The 9,520-nt window shown below is 44.9% G+C and overlaps 1 long non-coding RNA gene across 1 annotated transcript; it reads left to right on the top strand.

The window, feature by feature from the left end:
- Positions 1 to 1,483: 1,483 nt before the first annotated feature.
- On the top strand, positions 1,484 to 9,520 carry LOC138831434 (uncharacterized). Its single transcript, XR_011373292.1, has 3 exons — positions 1,484 to 1,946; positions 7,783 to 7,897; positions 9,278 to 9,520. It is a non-coding gene; the product is annotated as an uncharacterized lncRNA (long non-coding RNA).

Raw genomic sequence — 9,520 nt, 5'->3', positions numbered from 1 at the left:
CTTCAACTCAAGGCTAGTGCTCTACCACTCGAGCCACAGTGCCACATCTGGTTTTCTGGTGGTTTATTGGAGATAAGAGTCTCACAGACTTTCCTGCCGGGGCTGGCTTTGAACCACAACTCTCAGATCTCAGCCTCCTGAGTAGCTAGGATTACAGGTATGAGCCACCAGCACTGGGCTTAGATGCCATTTTTACCCCTTTTTATTTTATGTTGGTACTAGGGCTTGAACGCAGGGTCTGGGCATTGTCCTTGAGCTTATTCTAGTGCTCTACTGGTTGAGCTACAGCTCCATTTCTGGCTTTTTAGTGGTAATTGAAGATGAGAGTCTCACAGACTTTCCTGCTCAGGGTGGCTTTGAACCATAATCCTCAGATCTAGCCTCCTGCCTGGGTAGGATTACAGGCATGAGCCACCAGTACCTGGCAACTATTTCTTATTAAAGAAAGCTTTTCTCTCTTGCTTCACAGGTTGAACACTTGACCCTTCAAAATGCAGTTCAGCATCCCTGGCTTTCAGTCTGCTTCCTCGGCTCAGCCCTTCCACCCTCTAGTTCTAACCACTCCCATCCCACCAGGACTGTAGGTTTGCCCCATCTCTGCGAGGTGTGTGCTGTCTTTCACATCAGAATGCTTTGAGGGACAAATTTGCATCTTCCCCATTTGATTGAGATCTCCCTCCCCCCTCCCTCCCTCCCTCCCTCCCTCCCTCCCTCCCTCCCTCTTCCTCCCTCCCCATCTCTCTCTCCCTCCCCCTCACGCGCTCTCTCTCTCTCTCTCTCTCTCTCTCTCTCTCTCTCTCTCTCTCTCTCTCTCTCTCTCTCTCTCTCTCTCTCTCTCTCTCATCAGTTGTGGAGCCTGAACTCTGGACTGGGCACGGTCCCTCAGCTCTTCAGCTCAAGGCTAGCACTCTACTACTGGAGCCACAGCGCCACTTGCCACTTCTGGCTTTTTCTGTTTATGTGGTGCAAGACAAGCATTCTACCACTGAGCAACTTCCCAGCCCTCTCTTCTTTTTATTCTATATATCCTTCAATTCCCCCCACCCCACCCCCACCCCTATTAAACCACACCTCTCAAGGATAGTGTTTACAAGACCTGTGTGGAGAAATAGGAAGATATCAAAAAAAAAAAAAAAAAGAGCTAGAAGAGAAGGGATAGAGAGGCAATTCCCAACCCTGGGAAACACGTGGGTCTTTATCTGTCATATTAGTTCTCACAGACCAACATCCAACCTTTCATCGAGTTTTCCCTGACTAAAACACATGATGCTCAGCCAGCTTAGCTGGATCCCTCCAAGCCTGACCACTACTGACAGTATTGGTAAGGAGGAGGGCTTTGACCCTAGTTAATCACCTCCTCTCCCCTGCTGGTCCCTGCCAACTCCCATTTCTGAGAAGGAAAGAGTTCCATCTTGGCACTTCTGTACAGGTGCAGAGTCCCCCAAGTAGGATCTCAGCCAGTGCCCAGCAAGGCTCTGTATGCCAGCATGTCAGCATTTTCTTTACAACCTTCCTGCGTACCCCACTGTTGCTAGCCATAGCCTTGGAACAGCCCCACAACGGGATACAGTGCTGAAGAGCTGAGAAATAGGAGGAAATAGAAAAGTGGGCACCAGGAGACTCAAAACCTCATCACCAGTCGGGTGCTGGTGGCTCACGCCTGTAATCCTAGCTACTCAGGAGGCTGAGATCTGAGGATCATGGTTCAAAGCCAGCCGGGACAGGAAAAGTCCATGAGACTCTTATCTCCAATAAACCACCAGAAAACCTGAAGTGGCACTGTGGATCAAGTGGTAGAGCACTCGTCTTGAGCTGAAGAGCTGAGTGACAGCGCCCAGACCCAGAGTTCAAGCCCCAGGACTGACAAAAAAAATGAAAAGAAAAAAAAAGAAACTCATCACCAACTTCTGAGTCTCAAGATGCCACTTAACAAGCTGGGACTACAGGTATCTGCACAAACTAGGGCATCAGTCTATCTTGTGGTTACAACCATTCACATGAGGTATAGTTCATATACATAGTGATAATTGAAGCCCTTATCATTAGGGAGCAGAAGGGAGCAATAAACATTTCACAGACATCCATCTGATCTCGGAGGTCTTAAGATTTTAGTGTCCAAACAGCTCTAACTTAAACACACTTAGGGTAGTATCTGATATCTCTGTCTTGCCCTGACTGCTTGCTCTTTCTCTGGTACACGTCTCAGGCTTCTGAGTGCTATTAGAGATGGCTTTCAACCTCTTAACCCTTTTGGGTCTCACAGAGTGGCTCCAGAATTCCCACACCCCACAGTTGCAACTGGACACAAAACTCCCACGCATTTCAGCTTGTCACACAGCACCCTGTCTGTCCTTGTTCTAGACGAAATGTGCCTCCTCTGCTTCTTGCCTCTACTCCCCATCTCGAAGGTCTGGGATGACCCTGAGTGACAGCACGGGTATTCTGCTCACCCCAGACATCTTCATACCAGGTCTTTTGCTTACCACTATTAGTGCAGCATCTTGCAGGTCCTGGTGAGCATGCTATGTTACCAGGGAAATGAGGAAGCGGGGGAGGTGGTCCTTCACAACTTCCACACAATGCACAAGAACTTGAGATTCATGACAAAAGGCATTTTCATGGGGGAGGGGTCTTACCAAAAATACAAAGTGGAGGTTCAGCAAGGATTTTAGTAACACAGGGAAAGGTAGAAAAGGGACGAAGTAATCAATGCACACAGGAGACGATGAAGACTCTAAATGCTGGTTTTTGTCTTGAGTATTTATCTGAGGATTCCATTGAATGGATTTGCTGGATCTTTAAAGATAGTGACAGGGCTGGGAAGGTGGTTCAGTGGTAGAGTGCTTGCCTTGCATGCATAAGGCCCTGGGTTCAAGTCCTCAGCACCACATAAGCAGAAAAAGTCTGAAGTGGTGCTGTGACTCAAATGGTAGAGCTCTAGCCTTGAGCTGAAGAGCTGAGGGACAGCGCCCAGGCCCAGAGTTCAAGCCCCACAATCACCACCACCACCACCACCAAAAGATGGAGACAATGGGTTTCCGGTGAGATGGTGTTTGATTTTCTGTCTCTACCAATCTGAACCGTTTATTCATGTCTTCTTAACATCTAAAAGAAAGCAGATTCATCCTTTGTTCCCTATCTCCATGTTCAAGGAGGTTGTAACTTCACTAATCATCTGCTACTCAGAGTTACTGTGTTTTATTTCACATTCTGGTTCTATTTTAATTCTTGTATCGTGCCTTTTAAATGTTTTATTGTTATTGTTGTTATTATATTATTATTTCTACTTTCCTGTTGCCTTATCTTCAGGTAGATCACCTTCAGATATTGACAGCCCCTTCAAGTACTGTCAGGATGCTGGAAGTTTTTCAGATTCTGGAAACGAGCAAGGAGGGTGGCTTTTGCTTAATTGTGTAGGGAACGGGAACAGCTGCGGAATGGAATGAGGGGCCTCTATCCCAGCTTAGGGGTGAGGCACCCCAGCACTGCCTGGAACCTGAACAGACTTGTATTGTCCTGAAAAGCTGGAGATGGTCTTTAACCTCGGTTGGGCCCTCCTAGCCTTCCTATTCAGTTTGGTTTTGGTTTTGTCCCTGATTGCAATCAACCAGTTCTCCTCCCTATCCACCAGAGTTATTCTAAACCTTCTCTACTCTTATCAATCCCCTGGCCCTACCCCCTTGTCTCTTGATCTCAGTAGGAAATGCTGCTTCAAAATCAATCCATTGAGAGGAAGATGCTTCCATTTCCCACCCTCATGAGGTGTGGGTTGTTTGTTTGTTTTGGTTTTTGTTGGGGTTTTTTTTGGGGGGGATGGTCAGTCATGGGGCTTGAATTCTGGGCCTAGGCGCTGTTCCTGAGCTCTTCAGCTTAAGTCAAGCACTCTACCACTTGAGCCACAACACCACTTCTGGTTTTCTGGTGGTTAATTGGAGATAAAAGTCTCATGGACTTTCCTGCCTGGGCTGGCATTGAACTGTGATCCTTAGATCTCAGCCTCCTGAATGAGGTGTGTGGTTTGTTTTGCTTTTGTTGTTGTTGTTTTTTACACCTCTCCATGCCCTCTTTATTTGCTCTTGACCTTAGGGAGAAGCTGCTGGCAGCCGACTCTTATTTCCCATGAATTCATTCTTAATCACTAGATCACATTCTTTCTGTGTTCATTCAGGAGACTTTTCTTTGCATGACTGCTTTCCCCTTGTATGTAATTTTTCCCTCCACTGACCCTTTCCTTTTAGCATATGACCATGTTCAAATCTATTTCCTCTTAAAGGATATTTCAAGCTTCCTTGCACCCTTATCATCTTTTATCAACTTCCCTTTTTCCCTTCCTAGCTGAGCTGAAGCCTATATTTAATGCATCTACTTCTGTTACTCTGTAATCTGCTAGTTAGGTCTCCCTAGTCAGTTCTCCACTGAGCTGCACAAGTGGTGATACAAACCTGTAATCCCAGCACTAGGGAGGCTGAGACAGGAGGATTGAGAGTTTGAAGGCAGCCTGGACTGTGCAGCAAGACAATATCAGAACAAATAAAACAAAACAAGCCTCTCTGCTGATGTTGTTGATGACCTTTTATTTTCCAAATCTCATGGAAACATTCTAGTCAGTTTACTTAATGTGCTTATGGTGTTATGTGGACCTGTGTTACCAATCTTTTTCCCTTTCAGCTTTCAAAACTTCTCTGTCTCTGTCTCTGTCTCTCTGTCTCTGTCTCTCAATCTCCTCAAGTAATGCCTTTCACATATTCTTTTTTTTTTTTTTTAGTTGTGGGGCTGGAACTCTGGGCCTGGGCACTGTCCCTGAGTTCTTCAGCTCCACCTCTTGACCCACAATGCCACTTCCAGTTTTCTTGGAGATAAGAATCTCAAGGACTTTCCTGCCCAAGCTGGCTTTGAACTGTGATTCTCAGATCTCAGCCTCCTGAGTAGCTAGGATTACAGGGGTGAGCCACTGGCGCCCAGCTTCACATATTCTTTATAAACAAATATTTTTTGAGTATTTGCAGAATTCTTTTGATGGGCAAAGTCCTTGCATTTCATGGGGTTACATTTTGGTGAAGGGAAAGTAAACAGGATTATCAAACCAATAAGCTAGATAGTAGTGAGAATCATGCAGAGAATTAAGGGTAGTACAATGAAAGAAAAGACTGGTATCACCTTTTTAGAGTGTGCACCAGCAAAGGCCTCTGAGGAAAAGAATTCCAGCAGAAAAAACAGTGAAAGCTGTCCCAGACCTGGGACACGCTGAATAAACCAGAGGATAGGGACAGGTCTGAGAATGAGGCAAGGATGGAAACAGAGACCTGGGGCCCAGATCTGGTGAAGGAGACTTTGAGAAGGAACAGGAGGAGAAGGCAAAGGAGAGAGAAAGGAAAGATAGACGAGTGAGAGAGGGCTATTGGATCTGCCAACAAGGACATCATTGTGGCCTCGGGGTATGGAGACAACAGAAGCAAGTTCTGAAGAGAGGGAGGAAGTGACATTGAATGGAGACAGGAGCATTGTGATTATGTCACACAACATTTCTAGAGGAGAAGCCCAGAAGGTCAGAGTTCTAGAACAGTGTTGTCTCCTACCACAGCCTAATTAATTTAGATTAATCTAGATCTAATTGATTTAGATTAAAATAAAACAAAGTTTGGGTTTTTTTAAAGTCAATTCCTCCACCACACTAGCCACATTTCAAGATGGGAATGGTGGGGAACATATGGTAAAGCACAATCTCACCTCAGGGCCAGAGAGCAAAATACAGCAAGGATGGTTCATACAATCTAATCCCCTAAAGACTTCCATTAGACCCCTTCTCAGCAACTTTGCAATAGCACTGCCTTAAAGACCAGGCCTTTCATACACAGGCATCCGGAGGACATTTAATAGTGGACTGTAACATACAGAGCAAGCGTAGAAACCTTCTGTCTTGTGTGTTTTAAGTGCAGTTAACATGATCTTCCAGTACCTTACCTGATAGATTCTGTAGTCTGTCCTCTTAAATTGTACTCTTCTGCCTCCTAGCATATGGAAGCATACGGTCCTACACATTTGGCCCTACACAGCTGGGACAAGCATGTTCTCCATCCACCTTTGGTCAGAAGTTTCCCAATACTATCCAACACCCCAAGCAGAGATATACATGTTGGTCTCCCAACCCTAACTACCCAGAGGAACCACTTGCATGACCAGGTGGCCTCCCAGCTAGCAAGGCCCCAATGTGACCTAGGCTGGGCATACTGAAGCAAATTTGAAAAGTATATCTGAAAGGCAGCGAATTAGAAGGGTCCTTACTTCCATTTGAGCTGTAGGAATGATGCAATCTATTCCATCATCCAGTCATTCATTCAAGAAGCATTCATTGAGTTGACTACAGGGTGGGTACCATGTAATCCATGTGGTATATGACGAGACATGGTTTGCCCATTCTTTGGAGTTATTGGTGAAATAGTTATGAGCAAGTGCTCTTTGGGGAAGACAATTTACACGCACTAGAGGAGTGACTACAACTCAGACAGGGAGGGGCAGGAGGCTACAGGATGGACTGAAGTTTGAACAGGTCACAGCCTTTATTTTGATCCCTATCCTAAAAACAGTGGGATGTCATGTCTACCTCAGCTTTCTATTTACACACACACACACACACACACACACACACACACATACACACACACACACACTCCTGAACTTCTTATTTTGCAATAATTTTGAACTTATAGAAAATTGTAAAAAACAAAACAAAACTAGTATGAGTTCCCATGTCATCTTCACCCGGCTCTTCTAGGTGCTAACATCTGTCACACTTATCAAAACTAGAACAGTCATTTCTGGTGTGAAGTCCAGCCCAGGATTCCACAGTGCATTGGTGGCTCATGTTTCTTCCATCTTTGCCAGCATGGATCATTCCTCGGGGCTTTATCTATCAGGACCATTGTTATTTTGAAGGGCACTAGCCAATGATGTTGTGGAATATCTCTCAATTTGTGTGTGTCTGTTTCCTCATATTTACAGTTTGCTTTTTTTTTTTCTTCGCCAGTCCTGGGGCTTAAACTCAGGCCCTGAGCACTATCCCTGAGCTTTTTGCTCAAGTCTAGCACACTCCCACTTGAGCCACAGTGCCACTTCTGGATTTTTCTGTTTATGTGGTACTGAGCTATTGAACCCAGGGCCTCATGTATGCTAGGCAAGCACTCTACATCGAAGCTACATTCCCAGCCCCTTACAGTTATTTTTTTTTACAAGAACACCACAAAGCAGTATTGTATCCTTCTCAATGTATCGTAAGAGGTGGTGCATGATATCGATATGTCATCATGGGTGGTGTTGACTTTGGTAACATCCCACTTGCTTAAACTTGCACCCATCAGGTTTTATTTATTTCATTGCAAAAAGGATTGTTTTCCTCTTTGTAATGACTATTTTGGTAGATTGAGATTCAGTGAATATCTCATTATATTCAATGAATTTTAGCATCCATTAATAATCTTGCCTACTGCAAGGTTATTGGTTCTACCTATCACTCATTTGACCTTCACTTATTAGAACTGCACTGTGATTGATGGACTGACTATAGAATTCACAGGATGGGGCGGGGGAGGCAGAGTCACAAGTTCTATCTTGGCTTGGGACATACAATTCAGGACTGCCATAGATCTATCTAGAAGACAGTTTAGTCTGTCTCCGTTTCCTGAGTAAGATGAAGTGACCCACGAAAGCTCACCTCTCCAGGGCTTTGCCAGGATAACATTGTGTTTTTTCTTTTCTTTTCTTTTCTTTTTTTTTTTTGTATGCCAGTACTAGGACTTGAAACTCAGGGCCTGGGCACTGTCCTTCAGCTTTTTTACTCGAGGCTGGTACTCTACTACCTGAGTCATAACTCCACTTTCAGCTTTGTGCCGGCTAATTGGAGGTAAGCATCTGACGGACTTTCCTGCCAGGGCTGGTTTTGAATAGCAATCCTCAGATCTCAGCCTCCTGGATAGCTGGGATTGCAGGTGTGAGCCCATCTGCACCTGCTCAATATTTTGTATTAGTTTGAATTCTGGCCGCATGGCAAGCAGTAAGAACAGTGCCTCAGTTAGGTAAGGTAGAAGAGAGAATTACAGCCTAGAATTAGAATGTGGCCTGTTTTACCTGACTTGCATGCTGAGTTCAAGGGATGACTCTGGTATCGCTCCTGTTGTCTACAGAAATCAACCCATATATTTCTTGCTTCCTTATAACTAATGTCTGATTCATTCTAGAGGGATACTCAGCCATTTAAAAAAATGTTCCAGGAACCTTGAAACATTTTCTAGATTCTATCTCTTTCTGACTTTAGCCATAGATGCCTCTGTTACAGAAATTTCTCCCTCCCATCTTAAAAATAAACAACTATAGAATAGCCTGGGGTTCCATGAACCACACAGCATAAAAAAGTAAAGGAAACATAAAGTAAACTCAAGCTGGGTACCAGTGGCTCACACCTATAATTCTACCTACTCAAGAGGCTCTGAGATCTGAGGATTATGGTTTGAAGCCAGTCCAAAAGCCAGAAGTGGAGCTGTGGCTCAATTGGTAGAGAACTAGCACAAAGAAAGCTATGGGACAGTGCCCAGGCCTGAGTTCAAGCTCAGTCCCCACACCCTCCCCCCCCAACTCCCCTCCCACTCCCCACCCCCCCGAAGTAAACTATGGACAGGAAAAGCATGAATCTGAGCTCAGGTCAAGAAGTGAGGTTTGAGAATTCAGAAAATGGAAGCAGGAGGCCCAACTTCAAACAACAGCTTTGTGCTGATCCCTTTCTTTTCCAATTGCAGGAAACATGGCGTGGGTGAAGTTGAGTCACCTGGTGGGTGTGCCAAACACTAGATGTTACTTGGACGCCCATAGGCAGCAAGCTCTCTTCTATTTTGTCTCAACATGGAGTAGGGGTGAGCTCTTGGCTCTCAACCCTTTCTAAATTCACTCCTGTGAGATGGGAAATAGTAAATTAATTGAGTGGCTGCACTGCATAAAATGCTGGATTATATATACTCATTCATCCAGATCTTGAAGGGTTGCTTTCCTCATTCTACAGATGAGAACTCTGAGGTTCAGAGAGTTAAAGTAACATTCCCAGGGTACCTTATTTGTCCATGATAGAGACTGGATTTAAGCCTAGATTTCTATGCTCCATGGTCACCTAGATGAGCAAAACAACACAGAAGCATTGGATCCACAGTCCTCTTTTGAAGTCGTTTGAGACAGGATTTCTTACTTCCACTCAACTATGACATTCTAATTGGCTGTTCCTCCTCTGCCCACGCAGATATCAATCAAGGAATCCAGAGGAGTGGTTCTTCGAGCACACCCACAGATCCTGTAGCCTCTTCATTCTTCAACTCCAGCTAGATCCAGGACATCAGTGAAACAAACACCAAATGTTTGCACACATGCCCACCCCAAGTTACAGCACAGCGTCTTCTGTAGAGGTGAATGAGCCTGTTCTGACTTCAGTCTAAAATGGCACGTAGATCTGTGCTGTTGTTGCCTTTGAGTCAGAATGAAGGAT

This window comes from Dipodomys merriami, unplaced genomic scaffold (assembly GCF_024711535.1).
Source record: "Dipodomys merriami isolate MVZ:Mamm:240054 unplaced genomic scaffold, mDipMer1.0.p SCAF_1957, whole genome shotgun sequence".
NCBI lineage: Eukaryota > Metazoa > Chordata > Mammalia > Rodentia > Heteromyidae > Dipodomys > Dipodomys merriami.
This window is presented reverse-complemented; position numbering and strand designations above follow the sequence as displayed.